Raw genomic sequence first — 22,373 nt, forward strand, 5'->3', positions numbered from 1 at the left:
AGCTACTGCAAGAGGTGACTGTAAAGAGCTTCATTCTTTAGTCATGGTTCCATCATTAAAACAATTTGAAAATTCTGCAGCCATCACAAATAACAAATTTCAGTTTTAATGAGAGACAGCCATTTCTTGGCAACCATACAGCGAGGTAAAGTGGATATTAATTTGGCAAATTTTCATAGACTGTCTGAAAAATTACATCTTTTTCATTCATGCAAACTTTTTCAAACTACGGTCCACATGAACTGTCATGTACAACTGTTTTCAGCAACATGTAATATTCAGCATATTTCTGTTTAATTTCCAGTTACATAAAATTTTGCCGCGCAGTCTGAGGCCTGTTGCCAGGCTCACGCGGCCCTCCCTGTCGGAGGTTCGAGTCCTCCCTCGGGCATGGGCGTATGTGTTGTCCTTAGCGTAAGTTAGTTTAAGTTCGGTTAAGTAATGTGTAAGCCTAGGGACCGATGACCTCAGCAGTTTGGTCCCATAGGAACTTGCCACAAATTTCCATAATATTTTGAATTCAAATGACTAGTAAACATTAAGGGCTTAATAACTCTACACGTGGCTTAATAAATGGTAATAATCATTTGCGTGTATCAATACGTCTTCTACTTCGGGAAGAGAGCACTTCTTGGCAATGACACATGCCGTCCTTATTGACATCCTGTCCACAGCGGCTGAGCGTATGTGGAGTTTCAGCACTGGAAAGTTGAGCACTATGTCCTCATCACTGCAGTTGTAGCCAGAGTTACATCCCCTAGTAGCTGAATCGACTCACCTGTGTCAGAATTATCTTGCAACTGCGACTTGAATAACTGATCAATTTCAATAACTGGAAATAAATGTGCACATCGCATTACGTTTAAGAATATTTTCGTACAACGCTCAGTTCCGAGTACCAGATAGATAATGGTACAAACATTTGAATCTGTTTCTGTAACTAAGACAAATGCATGTGAATGCAAAAGACGAACACAAGTCCTTGCGTTTGACAGCTTTCTGAAGGCGCTGTATCCTGAGATCTTAGGTTTGTTTTATGTACTAAATAGGCAGAATTCAGCTGCCATAGAATATTTCAGTTTTAAAAGCAGTCTTGCCAGGTCGCATGCAAACTCGTACAATACCGTTCATATACGTCGACAGCGTGATTTTCTGTTGAAGTGCCTGCTTCAGTCTTCAAGAATACATTTTATTTTATTTCGTCATGATTATTTCTGTTTTATATTTTGTTAAATTAAATGTTATTATTCAATACTGACTTCAGAAAGCAATGAATGAAATTTTTTTAAGTGAACCCTACCATTTTCTTTTATCAGTGCACGATTCTGCCCAATCTGATCTAAGAAATATGAGATCAGTTTAACACGGGAACTTGGAGAAAAATTCTACGTACCACGGGATTGACATATAAGAGAGTATGAGCGGTCAAACGGGGTGGCGTGTGTTTATAGGTAGAACAGCGCGCCTGTCTCTCGAAAATTCGGATCAAATCACGGTCTCCTCCATTCCAAGAATATCTGAAGTATCGTAGAATCCCACGAAAACATTGATCTAGTTAGGTTCGTTAGACACTTGCGTCCCTCTTCTCTGATTTTCAGAATCGGTCAGTTTAAAAATTTTTCGGTAGTGACAGTGTATATTTTTAGCACAAAGTACGACAGATTATAACTGATGACTAACTGAGCAGGAGATCCCGGGTTCGAGTCCCGGTCGGGGCACACATTTTCAGCTATCCACATCGAGGTATGTCAACAACACCTGTCGGCAGCTGAGGGTTTCAGTTAGTCATCATTTATTCCAGGGAAATGCTGCACGGTCATCAACAGTATTCTGTTCTTTGGAGAACAGTTACTGTCTTCACATATACAGATTATAACCTTTTATTTTTCAGATACATGCAAAATAAAAGGTTTAAGAATGCTCTACTTATTAGTCTTTAGGGAATTGCAGCAGTTCAGAGCACAGTGGGCTATCCAGTCATAAAGTTTTAATTATCACCTCGAAAAACTGAATTTATGTAAATAAATTTTTGTTTCTTTGCAATTACGTATTTCCAGATCTGGTACGCGCTGAAATTCTCACGTTACAGTACCATAGCATGTCGGTCAATAAGCCACGTTGTCAATGGATCACTTTAAAAGTGAAGTATGTCTTGAATCGGGCCTCTTTGATAGAAAGCACATTCTCCAGAAATCCAGAATCACAGAATACAACATCTTGAGGTAATCCTGAGACATAAGCACCTTCATTCCTTTTTTACATGGTTCAGATGCATGTGTTTTTACGGCTCCTTTAGTGGCGTTCTACAGTGATGTTTTTGCGGGGATTTCAACATGTGCAGGAATGCAGCTTGTACTTGACAGCAAACGTACACTACTAGCCATTAAAATTGCTACACCAAGAAGAAATGCAGATGATAAACGGGTATTCATTGGACAAATATATTATACTAGAACTGACATGTGATTACATTTTCACGAAATTTGGGTGCATAGATCCTGAGAAATCAGTACCCAGAACAACCACCTCTAGCTGTGATAATGGCCTTGATACGCCTGGGCATTGAGTCAAACAGAGCTTGGATGGCGTGTACAGGTATAGCTGCCCATGCAGCTTCAATACGATACCACAGTCCACCAAGAGTACTGACTGGCGTATTGTGACGAGCCACTTTTTCGGCCACCATTGACCAGACTGTATCTAGAAAGGCCCGTGCAGGGCCTGCAACTTGCGGTCGTGCATTATCCTGCTCAAATGTAGGGTTTCGCGGGGATCGAATGAAGGGTAGAGCCACGGGTCGTAACACATCTGAAATGTAACGTCCATTGTTCAAAGTGCCGTCAATGCGAACAAGAGGTGACCGAGACGTGTAACCAATGGCACCCCATATCATCACGCTGGGTGATACGCCAGTATGACGATGACGAATATACGCTTTCAGTGTGCGTTCACCGCGATGTCGCCAAACACGGATGCGACCATCATGATGCTGTAAACAGAACCTGGATTCATCCGAAAAAATGACGTTTCGCCATTGGTGCACCCAGGTTCGTCGTTGAGTACATCATCGCAGGCGCTCCTGTTTGTGATGCAGCGTCAAGGGTAATCGCAGCCATAGTCTACGAGCTGATAGTCCATGCTGCTGCAAACGTCGTCGAACTGTTCGTGCAGATGGTTGTTGTCTTGCAAACGTCCCCATCTGTTGACTCAGGGATCGAGACGTGGCTGCACGATCTGTTACAGCCATGCCGATAAGGTGCCTGTCATCTCGACTGCTAGTGATACGAGGCCGTTGGTATCCAGCACGGCGTTCCGTATTACCCTCCTGAACTCACCGATTACATATTCTGCTAGCAGTCATTGGATCTCGACCAAGGCGAGTAGCAGCAATGTCGCGATACGATAAACCACAATCGCGATATGCTACAATCCGACCTTTATCAAAGTCGGAAACGTGATGGTACGCATTTCTCCTCGTTACACGAGGCATCACAACGACGTTTCACCAAGCAACGCCGGTCAACTGCTGTTTGTGTATGAGAAATCGGTTGGAAACTTTCCTCATGTCAGCAGGTAGTAGGTGTCGCCACCGGCGCCAACCTTGTGTGAATGCTCTGAAAAGGTAATCATTTGCATATCACAGCATCTTCTTCCTGTCGGTTAAATTTCGCGTCGGTAGCACGTCATTTTCGTGGTGTAGCAATTTTTAATGGCCAGTAGTGTATTTACTTGCTAGATCACTATTCACGGATACAGCCCATGTCATTGTCATATACTGTGCACATCTGCATTAAATGACGTTCCCGCCACGTGTAAAATCTTTAATATGATTGTAAATGATGTCGAGCTCAGCCGTACATATGGCGTCGCATATACATGTTATAAGACTGCCAAACACTATACATAATAAGAACGACCACCACCAATCATTAAATACGGTCACCAGACAATTTCTTCTTTATGTTGTGTAGAAAGTGCAATGTCACTCGTCTCAGCCACATTTCCGGGTCTTATTGGAACTATATGAGCACCCTTAGTATGTACAACCTGCACTTTCTCTCTGTCTTTGTAAACATAACTTACTATTGCAAGAGTGACATTATATTGTAGCTTTCGCACTTGCTGCCGAAAGGTTCACACACAAGACTACATGGTGAAAAATTCCCCTTAGAAAAATTTATGAATGACTGTGCTGATAAAACTCTTACGTTATTTGATTTTCAAACAGCTGAGCAGAACTGAACGTACTCAGACATTTCTCACTTTACTTATTCTGATCATCACTAAATTGACACACAAAATTTTTAGCGCAACGCAGTCTGACTTTCAATAATCCCTACAAAAGAATGCCCATGACTAACAATAACCTATACCTTTCATGAATCACTTACCTCACAAAAATCTTCGTTATTAGAACTACTGCAATACAGCGAGCGCCAATACTGCCAGCTAAATAAAAGATTCTAAGTACTGAAGGCACTAACTACTGACAGGCATAGTTAGCAAATGAAAGATTTTGATAGAGAACAAACAATGTATTTACCTTAATAGTGTTCAAAAGTTATATATATATATATATATATATATATATATATATATATATATATATATATATATATCAGTTCATGACATCCAGTCATACAAATTTACTGTCTCTGTCCAGATCATCCGCTCTCAAAACTCCGCCATCTCACTCCCCACATCCACCACTGCTGGCGGCTCACCTCCAACTGCGCAACGCTACGCGCTGTTAACATCCAGCTGCGCAACACTACAATAGCAAACAACAATGCAAACCAGCCACAGACTGCACACAGCACAGCCAGTGGTTTTCATACAGAGCGCTACGTGGCGTTATCAATTTAAAAAAACCTAAACAGCCTACTTACATAGGCACTAATATAATACAGGTTAAAGTGATTTCATGTGCATTTAAATTAATTAATTTGTTTGTTACGATGTTATGTAGATCAAATACATAATGTTTTTATTTATGTTTCATGTGGAGCACATGAGCTACGCAGCATGCTATCGACATTACCTTTCGGTAGAAGTCGTAGACATGGGACAGGCCACTGCCACAAATTACATGACAGTCAGCGAACGCGGGGATGACTCCATCGTATTACTTAAATTTCTCCTAGAATGTAAAACAAAAGTGACTGATATGTTCATCTCGTGTATAATGTTAAAGTTGCTGACTTCTTTATCAGTTTTACTCAACAACACACATATTGATTTCTTATGTACAAAAAATTTCTCTGTCAACTTGAAGTTAAAGAATGATGGCGACAGAGAATATTTGCTTGCAAAAGTAAAGTGATTTATTGAGAATTTAAATACATAGTGAGGCAATACATGCCTACGGATTGAAAGAAGCAAATCATAACATTAAATTTTATTAAATGAAAAACTTACCGAATCAAGCGTTCTAAAGGAAATCTCCGAAAAATTGTAAAAACCAATTATCACAGAGCAAAAGAGAATGTTTGGTTCCAAATATACGACAGATAATTAAATCTCCTATATTCTTCATACGACTATAACGTACCTGGGATATAGTTAATATACTACGTTATTTTTTAAACAAAGAAAAACGTTGTGGCCTAGATTTCGGGGGAAGCTGTTACTTCCAGCATGGCCCTCCGTCAAGAGAAAAATTAACTTTTCGGAGATCAAGTCGTGGGACCACGACCCTGGACTGATCATTATCAGAACGCAACAGCAAAACACCACGTCGTACAAAAAGTCTCCTTGTGAGCAAAAAATCGGCGAACCAACGGATCCTCGATACGTGACTTTGACAAGGGCCATTGATTGGCAACAAAACGCAGAACGGTAGCAAGGACAGGGTCAGCAGCTGTGGCTGTAGCTACACGATGAAAATCAGTCGGAAACGATTCGACCACGGCATTTATTTTGTACTCGTACATTAATGGGAATTTTCGCTTTGTTGTACGCAGTAGGTTATACTTACAAATATTGAGAGATAACTGCCAGTCATTACACCACGCATTTATTTTCTGCAAATACTCATTGATTTGTTCACAACTTTCGTGTGATAGTACTTTCTTGTAGAGTACAGCATCATCGGCAAACAATGTCAGGCCGCTGTCAGTACCATAAACCAGATCGTTTATGTAAATCGTAAAAAGCAGCGGACCTATTACGCTGCCCTGGGGCGCACCTGAAGTTACTCTTGTTTCTGTTGAAGTTACCCCGTTCAGGACGACATACTGCTCCCTGTCTGTTAGAAAACTTTCTGTTCAACCGCATATGTCATCGGATAGACCGTAAGCGCCCACTTTTTGGAGCAAGCGACAGTGCGGAACTGAGTCGAACGTCTTCCGAAAGTCGAGAAATATGGCATCAACCTGAGAGCCGGTATCTAGAGTCTGTTGCGTATCATGCACAAAGAGGGCCAGCTGTGTCTCGCATGACCGCTGTTACCTAAAACCGTGCTGGTTTCTGCAAATGGTTCAAATGGCTCTGAGCACTATAGGAGTTAACTTCTGAGGTCATCAGTACCCTAGAACTTAGAACTACTTAAACCTAACTAACCTAAGGACATCATACACATCCATGCCCGAGGCAGGGTTCGAACCTGCGACCGTAGCGGTCGCGCGGTTCCAGAGCTGGTTTCTGCAGATGAGCTTCTCGGAGTATAGAAAGGTCATTATGTCTGAACACAAAATATGTTCCAGATTCTACAACAAATCGATGTCATTGAAATTGGCAGGAAATTATGTGCATCCGATTTTCTACCCTTTTTATACATTGCTATGACTCGGGCCTTCTTCCAGTCCCGTGGAACTTTCCGCTGTTCCAATGATCTCTGATAAATGATAGATAAGAATGGTGCTATATTTGTAGCATAGTCAACATAAAATCTTACAGGGGTACCGTCTGGGCCAGATGCCTTCCTGGCGTTCAAGTATCTTAACTGTTTTACAATCCCAGATACACTAAACACTATGTCAGCCATCCTTTCGTTTGTTCGATAATTGAAAGGGGGAATGGTGCTGCAGTCCTCTACCGTAAACGAGTTTTTGAAAGCTAGGTTTAGAATTTCTGCCTTCTGTTTATTATCATCAGTTACATTACCTGTAGTGTCAGCAAGAGAAGGTATTGAATTATTTGTAGCCTTCATAGATGTTACTTACGACCAAAATTTTTTGGGGCTGTTTTTAGAAACTGCAGATAAAATATTGCTTTCAAATTCGTTAAAAGAATCTCTCATTGTCCTTCTGACAGCTGCTTTCATTTCGCATAATTTCTGTTTGTCAGTAGGGCAGTGGCTACGTTTAAAACGACTGTGCAAAATTCTCTGCTTTCTCAGCAACTTCGTAATATGTTTGTTGTACCAAGGTGGATCCTTTCCCTCCCCTATACTTTTGCTAGGCACATACTTCTCTAGCACATGGTGGACAATACCTTTAAATTCCGACCAAAGATACTCAATCTTTGTGTCCCGCATTGAATGCTTGGAGCTGACTATCAAGATATTCATTAATGACACTTTTATTTGCATTCCCAAACAAGAAAACTCTACGCTGTTCCTCTCATATGTCACTACTGCAATTCATAGAGTATACGCAGATATGGGCCCTCCTCGTGTCAGTAAGCATCAAACGTTCGGCATTTCAATGGTTACCCGTGTCTGGTGCAGATTAGCGCCACAGAGCGACTGTTTCTTAAGTGTCATTAAAGTTGAATAGCTTTGGCCGCTGCGCAGCTGGGCAGGCGGGTGGCTAATAGCCGTGCTCCGCTGGACGCGATGCGTGCTTGGGAGACGAGCGGGCGACACGAGTTTGAGCAACAGTGGCGGCGGGTGGGGCCACAGGGCGGCGGCCGGCCCGGGCCCGGGCCGCGCGTGCGGAGTGTGTGCCGGCGCGTGTGCGCCGCTTCCCACGGCGCGCATCAAAGTTTCAGCGCGGCGGACGGCGGCCGCCATGGATTATCAATTACGGGCCCGCAGATCAGACGGCGGTCAAGAGGGAGCAAGTGCCGCGTCACCGCCCCAGCCCAGGGCGAGCGGGACTTCTTCTCACAAGGGGAAGGCCTCAGACACGGCCAGCCGATTCAGCTCAAATTTGGCAGGTCGCTTGTGTACAACCTAAAACGAAGGAATCTAGGATATTTTGGGTCAACATCCTGCAATTTTGAGAAAATCACCCCTAAAGGTTACGACGAGCAATCGACTCAAAATTGGAGGGATCGATAGATATTTGTAAATAGGGCATTTTTCATCATCCGGTACAGGGTCCGAAAATGCATACTTTTTCAGAAATCGAGGTAAGAAACTTTTAAAACTGCCGCTTCTGTACCCACATGGTAAACGCTTTTCGCCGACAGCTCCGATAGCTTTCTAATTAGCTACTATTTGTCAACATTTGGACATTGTAGACTCTATTTATGCAGTAGTTCAACAAAGGTTGTAAGTCTGACATGGGGAAAAAATAAAATAAAATAAAAAACAACAATAACAAAAAATAATAATAAAAAAAAATTAAAAAATCAAAAAAAGAGTAGCGTAGAAGTCTCAGTCTGAGCTTCATACTAAAAAAAAGCCCCGTAATCGTAGGTAGTTGGTCGCTGGATCGAGTACCGTTCGTTATTTTTTTTATAACACAGTCATATTCTTTACTATTTATATTACAATTGATATAACGGGAAAATTACATGTAATCAGATGAACTTTCATTAAATGTACAATGTTATATGGCAATCTACATTTAAAGAAAAAAAAAGATAGCGCAACTGCCAAGGTAATTGACTGGGACTCGGAGAACCCGGGTTCGAATCTCGAAGAAACCTCGCGGATGTTGTTCTTTTCGTTTGTACTTTTCCATATCTCAATTGATAGGGATAGGAAGGTTATACTATCATTCCTTATTGATTTACTTACCTTATTAACCCTCCTATCGCTATCAATTGAGATATGGAAAAATACAAACGAAAAGAATAACATCCGCTACGTTTCTTCGAGATCCAAACCCGGGTTTCCCGATTCCCAGCCAATTACCTTGGCCATTGCGCTATCGGCGCTGTCGGCGATAGGCGTTTACCATGTGGGCACAGAAGCGGCAGTTCTAAAAGTGTCTTTCCTTGATTTCTGGAAAATTTTGCGTTTGCGGACCCCATACCTCATGATGAAAAATTCTCTATTTACAATTATCTATCGATCCCTCCAATTTTGAGTCGATTGCTCGTCATAAGCTTTAAGGGGTGATGTTCTCAAAATCGCGGAGGTGTTCACCTAAAATATCTCAGAGTCCTTTGTTTTAGGTTGTACACAAGTGACCTGCCAAATTTGAGCTGAATCGGTTGGCCGTGTCTGAGGCCTTCCCCTTGTCAGTGCACCCGCGGCAGCAGGCGCAAAATACTGCGTGCGAAAACCCTTTTTTAACGGTAGAATTATCAGTTTGAAATTTACGTCACTTACTAAGAGGGTTGGGTTGGGTTATTTGGGGAGGAGACCAGACAGCGAGGTCATCGGTTCAAATGGTTCAAATGGCTCTGAGCACTATGGGACTCAACTGCTGTGGTCATAAGTCCCCTAGAACTTAGAACTACTTAAACCTAACTAACCTAAGGACAGCACACAACACCCAGCCATCACGCCAGAGGTCATCGGTCTCTTCGGATTAGGAAAGGACGGGGAAGGAAGTCGGCTGTGCCCTTTCAAAGGAACCATCCCAGCATTTGCCTGGAGTGATTTAGGGAAATCATGGAAAACCTAAATCAGGATGGCGGGACGTGGGATTGAACCGTCGTCCTCCCGAATGCGAGTCCAGTGTGGCTTAATAAGAACTGTGCCCCTTGGCGGTGTAAATAATTTAAGGGTGTAAGTCAACGCAATCAAAATATACTGATATTTATGCTATATATTTGTTACCCGCATGCTTACTTATTAAAATCTATAGGGTACTTTCTGTTGGTCTAGAATCATGAAATTTGGCAAGAATGAAGGTTTCACACTAAAACCATAGTGTGAAAATATCCGGAAACTGTAAATTTCTGTTTATTTCATACGAAAAAAATTTGTGTCATTCGTTATCAGATTGTTTGTCTGGCCGTCCGTCTCTTAAGATCACTTTATCTCAGGAACGTGTAGCTGCACCAAGTTGAAATTCATGTCAATTACTAAGTTCTACTGTCCCTTAACGGTATAATAAGCGTTAGTTTCTAAGTCAATGCAGTCAAAAAGTACGGCCATTTACGTCACATATTCTGATACTCGCAAACATACTAATCAAAACAAACAGGGTACTTCCTGTTGACGTAGAATCATGTAATATGGTAAGAAGCAAGCACAAGTAAAGAAAAAAACACGGAAATTGTTAATTTGTAATTGTATCACACGAAAAAATATTTCTTTTATTCGCTATCCGTCTTCAAAGGTGAAATTAAAACAATCAGTAGTTCCGCATCCAGGCTGACTGGGTCGCAACGGCGAAAGTCTGACACTAGGCAAGGAATGACATCATTGTTCGTGACGTGTTTCGGAATGTATCCGTCATCAGGAGCGATTACTGCATATAGTTATGCGCTTTAGTTTGTATGTGAAACATATATTCGCAGACTAGTCTGAACAATGAAGTTATGCCTTGCCTGAAGTTTGACTTCTACCACTGCGATCCGATCAGATCGAATGGAGAACTGTAATAATGGTCGCGTGGCTCCTGCATGACTTTGTGGCACATGTACACTATTCAAATCAAAATATTTTCCAAAATCTTGGAACCCTGTGACCGATATGTTGCATCATTGTCCACAATAGGCAAAAATGGTCGAGACACTCAGTTCCCAGGATGAATGAACTAATTGAGTTTCTACGGGACCCTTAGTGCCCTTGGGCAATTTCTTAATCATTGGACATTTGATTGCTATTACGAATTTGTAATTTTTTGGCCTTCTGACTGGTTTGATGCCTCTCGCCACGAATTTCTCGTCTCTGCTAGTCTCTTCATCTCAGATATCAGTTGCACTCAACGTAATCAATTACTTGTTGGATATATTCCCATCTCTGTCTTTCCCCGCAGTTTATACTCTCTACAGCTTCATCAGGCACCGTGGAAATTATTGCTTAACGTACGTCCTGTCCCTTCCTCTCGTCAGTATTTTCTTCATATATCTTTCCTCGCGAATTTTGCTGAGAACATCCTCATTTCTTATCAGCATACCTAATTTTCGACATTCTTCTGTAGCACAATACCTCAGACACTTCGATTCTCTTCTCTTCCAGTTTTTCTCACAGCCCGTGATTCACTTCCGTACTAAACTGTGCTCCAAACGTACATTCTCAGAAATTTTTCTCTCAAATTAAAACCAATGTTTGATATTAGCAGAATTTGTTTCGCCAGGAATGCCCTGTTTGCCTATACTAGTCTGATTTTTATGTTCTCCTTTCTTCGTTCTTCATGTGTTAATTTTCTTCCAAGGTAGCAGAATTCTTAACCTCAACTACTTCGTGTCCCCATCGTTGATGTTTAATTTATCGCTGGCCTCATTTCAGCTGCTCCTGACCTTATTTTTTTTTTTTTTTTTGCTTTCTTCGGTTTACTCTCAAAGTGTGTGCGCATTAGGATGTTCATTACGTTCAAAAGGGTTTGCTGTTCTTCCAGACTTTCATTGCCGATAGGAATGTCAATAGCGAATTTAATCATCGATATGCTTTTACCCTTAATTTTAATCCCATTTCTGAATCTTTCCTTAAGTTCCGTCATTGTTTCTTCGATGTAGAGGTGAAAGATTCTTGTCTTTCATATTTTCTAATCTGAGCACTTCGTTCGTGGTCTTCCATGCCGATTTTCCACTCTTGCTTCTTGTACATACCAGCTTTTCCTTATAGCGTACACATATTTTCCTCAGAATTTCGAACATCTACCATTTTACATTGTCGGACGCTTTTCTAGGTAAAAAAAAAAAATCCTATGAAAATGTCTTGATTCTTCCTGAGCCATGTTGTTATTATCAGGTCTCTACTCTGCGAGCTACTTTACGGCGCGTGGCGGAGGGTACTTTTTGTATCATTGTCGCGTCCCCCTTGTTCCTGTTCCAGTCGCATGTGGATCACGAGAAGAATGATTGCTTTTAAACTTCCGTGTGGGCTCCAATCTCTTATTTCAATTCTAAAGACAAACTGATCGTTATGTAACAGATTATAGATTTTATTTCCATTCATCCGTATATTACACTTTTAAATGAATTACATTTGGTCATGGATTTCCGAGAGAATAGCAAGATACACCTCACCAACCCCTGCCACTGAATTCTGGCACGTGTTGACGCAGCTTGGTATGACGTACAAGAATCAGTCATCCAGTGTCAGTTCGACTCGATTCCTTGCCCTTTAGAGACATTATTGTTGCCAGATGTAGCAGCTCTGTGCATTAAATTGCGCAGCCTGTATACCCCCTAATCGCAATGCACTCAGAAGTGCCCATGGAACATTCATTTGCCAGCTCTCACATTATTTGTGAAAGATGGTAACAGAACAATTCGATGCGAATTTGAATTTACATACATACACTAACGGAAAAAAATCGCAACACGAAGAAGGAGCTGTGCGACATAAACGGAAGTTAGTAGACACGTTTCTAAATCTGAACCATGATATTTATTCCAAGTTCGCACCAGTCGCGTAAGAGTGGCGCTAGTAGTGCCACTATGAGGATCCAAAACAGGTTTGCTTTAGAAACACGCTGTCGGTACTGAGCGTTAGTTATGTTTGAATTTGGGCGTGTTGAGTTGAGTTAGTCAAGAATGCCTTTCACACGACAAAGACGCCATTACCAAAAGTCACTGAGTCTGAACGAGGTCGTGCAGAAAGACTTGGCAGGAAAGTAGCCACTGTACATGACTGCTGGCAGCGCTGGTCACGATAATGAAAGGTTCGAAGAAAAACGGGCTCCGGACGGACACATGGATCTAACCAGGAGAAAACCATCGTGTTTGGCGTATGGCACGCTGCGCAGGATTAACCGAGCGGTCTAGGCGCTGCAGTTATGGACTGTGCGGCTGGTCCCGGCGGAGGTTCGAGTCTTCCCTGGGGCATGGGTGTGTCTGTTTGTCCTTAGAATAATTTAGGTTAAGTAGTGTGTAAGCTTAGGGACTGATGACCTTAGCAGTTAAGTCCCATAAGATTTCACACACATTTGAACTTTTTTGTTTTTGTTTTTGCGTATGGCTCTGGTGCATTATACTGCATCTGCAGCAGCAATATCAGCAGCAGTTGGCACCAGAGTGACACAACGAACTGTTACAAATCGGTTACTTCAATGAAAACTCCGAGCCAGATGCCCTGTAGCGTACACTCCACAGACCCCAACCGCCGCCATCTGCAACTTTTGTGGTATCAGAGCTCATTGGTGGACAGAATGGAGGTCTGCTGTGCCAGCGATGGGCGTTTGTTGGTTACAAGGAGGCCTCTTCAGAGCCTTCAACCAACCTGTCTGCTTGCTAGACACACCGGACCTACACCGTAGTTATGGTCTGGGATGTATTTTCGTATGACACCAGGAGCACTTTCCTGGTTACCTCACGCACCCTAACTGCAAATTTGTACGCCAGTCCGTTGATTCGATCTGTTATGCTGCCATTCGTGAACAGCATTTCAGGAGGTGTTTCCCATCAGGATAACACTCGCCCACATACCGTTGTTGTAATCAAGCGTACTTTACAGAGTGTCGACATGTGGCCTTGGCCAGCTCGATCACCAGATCAGTCACCAATCGAGCACATGCGGTACACCTTCGGCCGACAACTCCAGCGTTACCTACAACTACCATTAACCGTCCTGTATTCATCGACCAAGTGCAACAGCCGTAGTACTCCACCCCACAAACCGACATCCGTAACCTGTACAATATTTTGTTGACACCGACCTACACAGGAGAAACGATCACCACGATAAAATAAGGGAAATCAAAGCACGTACGGAAATATCAAGGTGTTCGTTCTTTCCGCGAGCTATACGAGACTGGAATAATAGAGAATTGTGAAGGTGGTTCGATGAAACCTCTGCCAGGCACTTAAATGTGATTTGCAGAGTATCCATATAGATGTAGAACACAATGCATGCACATTTCCCTGCTTGCATTCAACTTCCTGGCGGTTACACTAGTTATTATTATACCGGAAGTTCACATTTACAATGGCTTATCTCGCGCTTACCTTAATCTGTGATCTTGCAATGTTAATCACTGAAATATGTTACCTAGAAAAATGTATTCCCGAAGTTTCCTTACACTACATCAGCTATTTTTTGGCGTTTTGATTTTTTTTTTCGCCATTGTATGTAGGGCGTGCAAAAGCATTAGGGTCAAAGTTGTGCAGATGGTAGAGCATTCTGAAATGAATATTTTGAGATGAGTATGAAATGCTAGGAAATGAATATTCAAGCGGTATATCTGTAAACTCTTGACTGATCAATGCCGTTGGGGCATGAACTTCTAAACTAGTTATCACTTACAACAAACCTGCCTGCCACATCGTCAATGGTGGCACTACCTGAGAAAAACAATGCACCTTTGTCTGTTACATATACATAGCGGAGTTAACCGCTGTTTATAGAACCGGCAACTAGTTGTTGAAGAGGGGTTCTTCCCCGCTACGCAACTTGCAGAAATACATTTAACGTATGGAGTAAGTCAACCATCATACAGAGCAAATAGAAGCAATCACCATGGGAAGACGTTTTTCGAAGTGGATCGTTCCTAACTACACTTAGGACAATATCACGAAAAACACTCAGCTTCTTATTTATTGAAGTCCATTCTCAATAAATTACAATTACGAAGTAATTTTGTCTTTCTGTAAATTACAATATAGTCGTCTAGCAGCATGAGCTTACAGTGGAAAGCACGCAATAAAAGAACGAAAAAAGACAGCCACCTTGCTTGAAGCAAATGTTGAAATAAAAGAACGAGTCCTTCACTAATAACATGTTATTTTTTGCTTTCTTTCTGCCATTAAAATATTTCACAACTGGAATACAAGATCACATACGTGATTCTATTTTGTTTATCGATTGTATGAACTGTGTGAGCTTCACGATACCAATGAAAATTGCTACCTCCACCTTCTGCTTAGCCGACGTAACATATGCTACTTATTTAAATCACGAATCATTTTCATCAAAACCATTAAAATTTGTTTCATAACCCACTTTCATACACAATCGTAACAGGACGGTCTTTTACTGTCGACATTACGTTGTTTTCTCCTATCGCTACATATTTCTTTGGAAGACATTACTTTACTGGCTTTGTGTTCATAATATCCACACAAAGGGATAAAAAAAAACGATCTGTACAGCTGAGAAAATTTTACTACCCATAAACCAGCCGAGATTAATCATTTCTGTGGAATACCTTGCTGGTTTTTGTCAGTATTAAAGAAAAATGAGAAACGTTCAAAAACTAGCTTTTGTGTTATCGTTGAAAAGACGCTGCTCACTGAGATTGGTTAATTGACTGATTTTCATCATGTAGTTTCAAAAAAATAAAAAAAAATGAAAGTTTAACGTCCCGTCAAGATCGAGGTCATTAGGGGCGCATGTGGTCTCCAGTGTCATTACAGTGACATCATATTGAAAATTAAGTTACTTATAAATCTGGCTTACTGCTTAGGAGCGAAACTTTACCACAAACACTTCATAGCGGAGTTATTGTATTACATTTCAGGAACTGGAGCGGACGCGGTCGGTCTAACGAAATTTTCTAACTGGCTACTGGTTATTAATACAGGGTGTTTCAAAGAGGACTTTACAAATTTAAAAATTCATAAAAATTTATTGAAAGAAGATATAGAGCTGTGTTTAGTGTTATTTTGTAGGGAAACACATCACGTTTTTTCACCTTAAACTAAATATGTTGTATGTGGCTTCTGTTGGTTATCCTGCGCACGTCCCATCGGAAGTCAATTTCTTCCCAAACTCGCTGTAGCATTCCAGGTGTAACTTGCCCAGTGGCGGCGTAAATTCTTGCTCTAAGTTCAGATAGAGAAGCCGGCACAGGAGGCACAAACATGATATGCTAGATGAACCCCCATTAAAAAAAAATCGAGTGATGTCCGGTCTGGGGAACGTGGGGGCCATGCTATTGGCGCATCACGGCCAATCCGTTGACCTGGAAAGCGCTCATTGAGAAAACTGCAGATGTCAGTCAGATAGTGGGGTAGTGCACCATCTTGCATAAAGTAAACATTTCATTTTTGGTCATCTTCATCAATTTGTGGTATCAAAAATTGTTGTAACATATCCAGGTAACTTATCCCTTTGATGGTTCTCTCACGGAAAAAAGGGGCCGTACACTTTTTTCTTGCTCAATGCACAAAAAACGTTCAGGTTAGGGCTATCATGAACATATTTCAATGTCTGATGTGAATTTTTATTGCCCCAAATCCAACAGTTACACGTTTTAGCCTTGCCACTTAAGTGAAAAGTCGCATCGTCAGATTTTGTCCAAGAAATGTTCATCCCCATATAATCGATTTAACGTATCCATACAGAAGTTCTTGCGAACAATTTTATCAGAGTCTTTTTACTATTTGTACGATCTTCAAACTGTACGGTTTCAAATGCAAACGGTTTCTCAACACACGCCAAACAGTCGTATGTGGGATTTGCAGTTCGCGAGATGCACGCCGGGTCGATATCGTAGGGGTGCTGGAAACGCTGTCTCACTTGCTCAACGACGTCGTCAGGTGTGCTTGGACGACCTGATGATTTCCCATGTCCTACCGACCTCACTGTTTCTACAAAACATTTATGCCACTCATAAACTGTAGGACTACTAGGAGGATGTTGCAGATGGGGCGCTCAATTGCGCGGTCATCAGAGCCCGTACAAAGTCCCAATTCTTACACAGTCCAATTTTTTACACAGACCAATACTAGGAGGATCTTAAGTATACTTGGTACGGAAATTACGGTGAACTGTTGTCGTCGACTTCGATTCTTCAAACCAAAACACACAGCTAGCACGCTCGGGTCCAGTGAAGGCTGCCGCCTTTAACGCAACTGCCGCTATCGCTCCTTCGGCACTAGCGAACTACGTGAGACAAAACTTGATATGTTTCCCTACAAATTGACAATACAATCATCTCTGTAAGTACTATGAACTAATTTATATGAAGTTGTATAGTCCCCTATAGATAAGCATTTCCTTGTCCATTATTATGTATGGTTTATTACATGACAAACTGCCTATTGGCTTCTGTCTCGGGTTCTTCGGCCGACGTTTATCTGATGATTTTTCTGACGTTTCGCCAGCACGAGTGGCTGGATTTGTCAAGGCGTCACCCTCCATTGCCGGTGGTGAACTGGAGACTATATGTACCTGGCGCGCCAACGTCCGAGGGCTTCTCCGCGGTCATTTCCGGTGCGGTTATCCTCTTGCTACCTGCGACGGTCGTTCGCTGCAGTACGGGAAGCAAGGATCCGTTTACCTTAAGGCTTTCCTCTTTCTTGTTGAAACTGTTCGCGTGTTTTTGTATTTCTACAGCTTCTCTGAACATACGCGTGTGATAGTGCTTCTCTACAGCCAGAACTTCCGTGTCAGCGAATTTTATTACGTGGTGGGTCTCATTCAGTGCGTGCTCTGCCACGGCCGATTTCTCCACCTGCCCCAACCTGCAATGTCGCTTATGCTCTTTGATCCTGGTGTTAATGGATCGTCCTGTCATTCCGACATAAACTTCTCCGCATGTGCATGGTATACGGTATATTCCCGACATTGCAAGTGGGTCTCTTTTCTCCTTCGCCGATCTAAGACACTCTTTGATCTTCCTTGTCGGTTTGAAAATTGTCTTTACGCCATGTTTGCGCAATATACGGCCGATTCTGTCCGTCACTCTGGGAATGTATGGCAGAAAGGCCGTACCCGACATTTCTTTTTCTGGTTCCTTACTTCGCCGAGTGTTTGGCTCTGTTACACTTCTTATATAATTTGTGGAGTACCCATTGCTCCTCAGGACAGTTTAGAGGCAGCATAGAACAGAATTTGCTAAGCGTACCGTAGAGGATGCTGCGCGAGGAGGTTACGAACAGAAAAAAATTAACACAAAATGAGAATAAATTGAAGACAGCGTCGAAATGGTCGAAGACAGATGTCGCTTTTCTAGACGCGCTTTGCAGTGGAGGGTTTGGTACTCCCACGCGAACAGTCCTCATAAAGTTGAGCAAGTAACGACTCTTTGGGCGCAATAAACTTCATATAGTGTGTTGTAGACTTTTTACCGCAGTGCGCTCTAATTCGCAGGCATCCATCGCCTCCACTGTGTCTACTTGTCTGCAGTAGAAACGTAATTAAATAATTGCTTCACTCGCGACAATTTCCGGCGCGCAGTGGCGTCCACATTTCTTCCGTCCTCTTTGCGTGGGGCCGAAATGTCTCCCAGTCAGGTCGGCCAGTTCTCAGTGTGCTTTGCGACGGAAAAGGTCTGGAAAGTTGGCCCTCTTCACAAACTGAAAGCTTTGTTGAAAATGCCGTGGTAGTTGTGATCTTTGAGGACTCGTATAACAGGGATACTGCGAGTTTAATATCGAACAGAAGCGCTTTATTAATAGCAAATTGCGTCCGCTTGTTTTATAGACAACCGGCCTGTCCCCCAACTCAGAAGAGTTTTACTTTTGGGCACGAAAATTCCTTAGTCGAAGGTGCCGTCTTTTAATAAGTCACTGGCCTGTCATTACTTCAGCTTCAAAAGAAAAGTGGCTACAGAATAATTCAAAGAAATCCCAACTTTCATTCTTTTTAGACACAGTATCGGAAAACACGCATTAAACATTCCAGAAGTACTTTGCTTCATTTCGAATTCTCTTTGGAAGGTCATTGTTTTTTCATTGATATTGTCAGACGTCTACGGCCAGGGTCATAAAGTGTATATTTGTATCATGTCAGAATTAGTTCTAAAGGATTAAGCCTGACGTGCTACAAATGTACACTAATGATCCCTAATTTCGATAATACATCGTGAACAACGCATGAAATATGTTCGCTACTCTAGAGCTTTAATCATGTAGCCGACAGCAAATCGCTATTTATGTAATTCTTCGTTTATCCGTGTACAGTGTTTCACACTACCGAAGAAACGATTTTGCGGCGATTCGCAGAAGAACTAAAGCTGCTTTTAAGAAATATGAAAAACAGAAAATCTTGTGGAACAAATGGCATTACTGTGGAAATTTTGAAAATGCTGGTCCCTTTTGTGATTTCAGATTATTACATTATTTAATAAACGTCAGCACTAAACGTAAAATACTGACATTTTGAAAGAAGTGAACAGAAACAAATTATGCATTACGAGTAAACCCCGATATCCTATACATCATACTGAATCTGTAAAAAGCTTGTACAAGGACCCAAAAATTATAATAAAAGCTGACGAAGATAAAACTGAATAAATCATTACCTGTAAGGAACTTAAACAAGACTGTAGGCCGCCACCAGCTCTGTTTACTGCGTATATAAATGATTTGATAAAGAACTGAGGACGGGAAGTAAATCCAGGGATACAGATTATTAGAAAGAATCTGTTTATATTCTTGTGCAAGCAGACGTTGTAACTGTTTTGGAAGAAAATGAAGATATACGAAAAGCAGCGTATAAATTAGATCAGTTAGGGAAAAGAGAATATTACCGTCGATTATCAATAAGGGAAACTTAAATCACGCCTCAAAAATAGTAATAGATGGAACCGCATTTGAGCAAGTCTCCAGTTTTAATGGTTTAAGATGCGATATAAGATATGAAAAACAATACAGAAAATAAGATTAACAAGTACCGATATCAGTCAATATGCTGAGTGACAAAACATTTCAAAACAAAACACGAAAGGAGACCAAATTAATTTTTTATAAAATAAGCGCTATATGAGTATTGCCGCTTGGCACGGTTCCGTAAAAAGCGTGATAAAGTGATCCAATGGCAGCAAGAATCAGATTTCTCAGGAAAGTGAGAGACGTTGCCTGGGAAGACCATATAAAGAATGACGATATAAGGAATGAAATAGATATTTATAAATATTAGTGAAGTCATTGAAGAAAATAAATCATAATGGAAACATCACCTGCCAAGATTGGGTGTAGAGAGAATCCCACGTCGGCCATGCTTTACCAGCGAAGAGTAGAGGGGGCATCGGTAGACCTGAACGGGGTGGCAGTGGAAAGCGAAGACGAAACAACCACAAACTTTACACATATTTTCGAACCCTTATGAAACTTTCTCTGCCTGACAGCCTCCACAGAATGATGAATGTTTGGTTCCAAATATATGACAGATAAGTAAATCTTCTTTATTCTTGATACGACTATAACGTACCTGTGAAATAGTTAATACACTACGCTAATTTGTAAACAACTGACCTCCATGATAAATCCAGCTCCGTTGCTAATCATCTGGTTGATTCTCGCGGACTTTGGGTCACAGCTAAACATACCCGCAATTCATTTTCCTCAGTTTTAACTGTTGTTAGGCTAACAGCTGTTGATGCATCCATAACAAATATATGTTCTTCAGGTCTATCTCGTATGTCGTACACTGATTGTTTAGACTGTAGCTTTGATCTGAAATGTCTTCCCCATTCACTAACAACTGCAGCAGTCCCACTTTTATAGAATGTTTTTAACGCGAAAATTCTTTCTTATTTTGTTAACATCGTGACAATTCGTAAGACTGCAGCTGTAAACACGTCTCACAGATCACTCTTTCAACAACTCACTAGTTTGATTATTGTGTTTGTTTTGTTTGCCATTGCACTGCATACCAACAAGACAAGACATAATTATCACCATTTGGTAATAACAACTTAACTGGTTAAAACTTCCTGCTGCACTAGGTCTTGCTGTTACTTTTTTAACCAATTGTCCAGTAACTCTTGCACCTCTCTGAATATTATTGAATGTACAAGCAAACTTATATCATTCTACAACTCATAGTTCAGGAGGCATGACATCATGAATTTGGATACACTTGAAAAAGTAACTTTTGCTTAAAGTAGGGCGCAAATTACCTGTATTACATTCGACCAGAGTTTCACAATGAGAGCACTTAGCCACCTCCAGCCGTTAAGCATAATTTCGAACCTTTTCCTAAACTTCCTTTCTATCACATGCTTAACGTCAAATATTTGACACATTAACTTATTTGTAAGGTACTCAGAAGTTCGATGCTGTTTTATTTACCGATGTTCTATTCCTTAAACTATCGGGTTTTACTGATGCCTCACTAAGTCGTATCGTCGACCGCTCAGATAAGCTGAAAGCTGTTTCTTGTTGCACTTCATAAAATTATTTACGAGGTCTGTTCAAAAATTCCGGAACATTCGTGATTTCGTACTAGTGGTGTGTTGGAGCAAAATGCGGCTGGCACTCTCCTGTACACACCTACGTTTAATGTGTAACTACCGATAGTTTCATTGTTGTATTGAGTAGAACGTTGTGAGGCAACGTTTGTGAATTTCGTTATGGCAGAGTTAGAGGAGCAACACGTCTGCATTAAATTTTACGTTAAAGTCAAGAAAACTTTTACAGAGACACATCAAACGATGCAGGAAGCCTACGGTGATGATTGCTTAAGCCGTACTCCGTATTACGAATGGTTGATATGGTTTATAAATGGCCGGCCGGAAGTTAAAGATGACCCTCGTTCAGGACGCTCTTGTCAGGAACGTCAACGAAATTGTGCGTGCCAATCGAAGACTGATTGCCCGAGAGATTGCAGAACAATGTAACATTTCAGTTGGATCACGTCATGAAATCCTGACACAGCATCTTGGAATGTATCATGTTCCCGCCAAGCTCGTCCCACGGTTCATGAGTCAAAACTAGAAGGACCTTCGGCTCGCAACCTGTAAAAGCTTTTGGTTCGCGCAAATGAGAACGAGATGTTCCTTAAGAGAATCGTAACTGGTGATGAGACGTGGGTCTATGGTTATGATGCTGAGACCAAGGTTCAGTCTTCACAGTGGGCCGGGAAAGGTTCTCCAGGCCCCAAAAAAAGCTTGTCATGTCAGATCAAATGTCAAAACCATCCGTTAGCTTTCTCTGACCTAGAAGGATAAGTTCATCATGAATTTGTGCCACAGAAACAAAATCGATGATACTTTCGGGACGTGTTGTGCCGCATGCAAGAAAATGTGAGAAGGAAACGGCCTGAAAAGCGGTGAGACAATTCGTGGCTCTTGCATTACGATAACGCACCGTCACATTCATCCCTGTTGGTACGTGACTATTGCACAGTCGGCCACGGTGGCCGAGCGGTTCTAGGCGCTTCAGTCCGGAACTGCGCGACTGCTGCGGTCGCAGGTTCGAATCCTGCCTCGGGCATGGATGTGTGTGATGTCCTTAGGTTAGTTAGGTTTAAGTAG

The sequence above is a fragment of the Schistocerca nitens genome, chromosome 7 (assembly GCF_023898315.1).
Source record: "Schistocerca nitens isolate TAMUIC-IGC-003100 chromosome 7, iqSchNite1.1, whole genome shotgun sequence".
In the NCBI taxonomy this organism is placed as follows: domain Eukaryota; kingdom Metazoa; phylum Arthropoda; class Insecta; order Orthoptera; family Acrididae; genus Schistocerca; species Schistocerca nitens.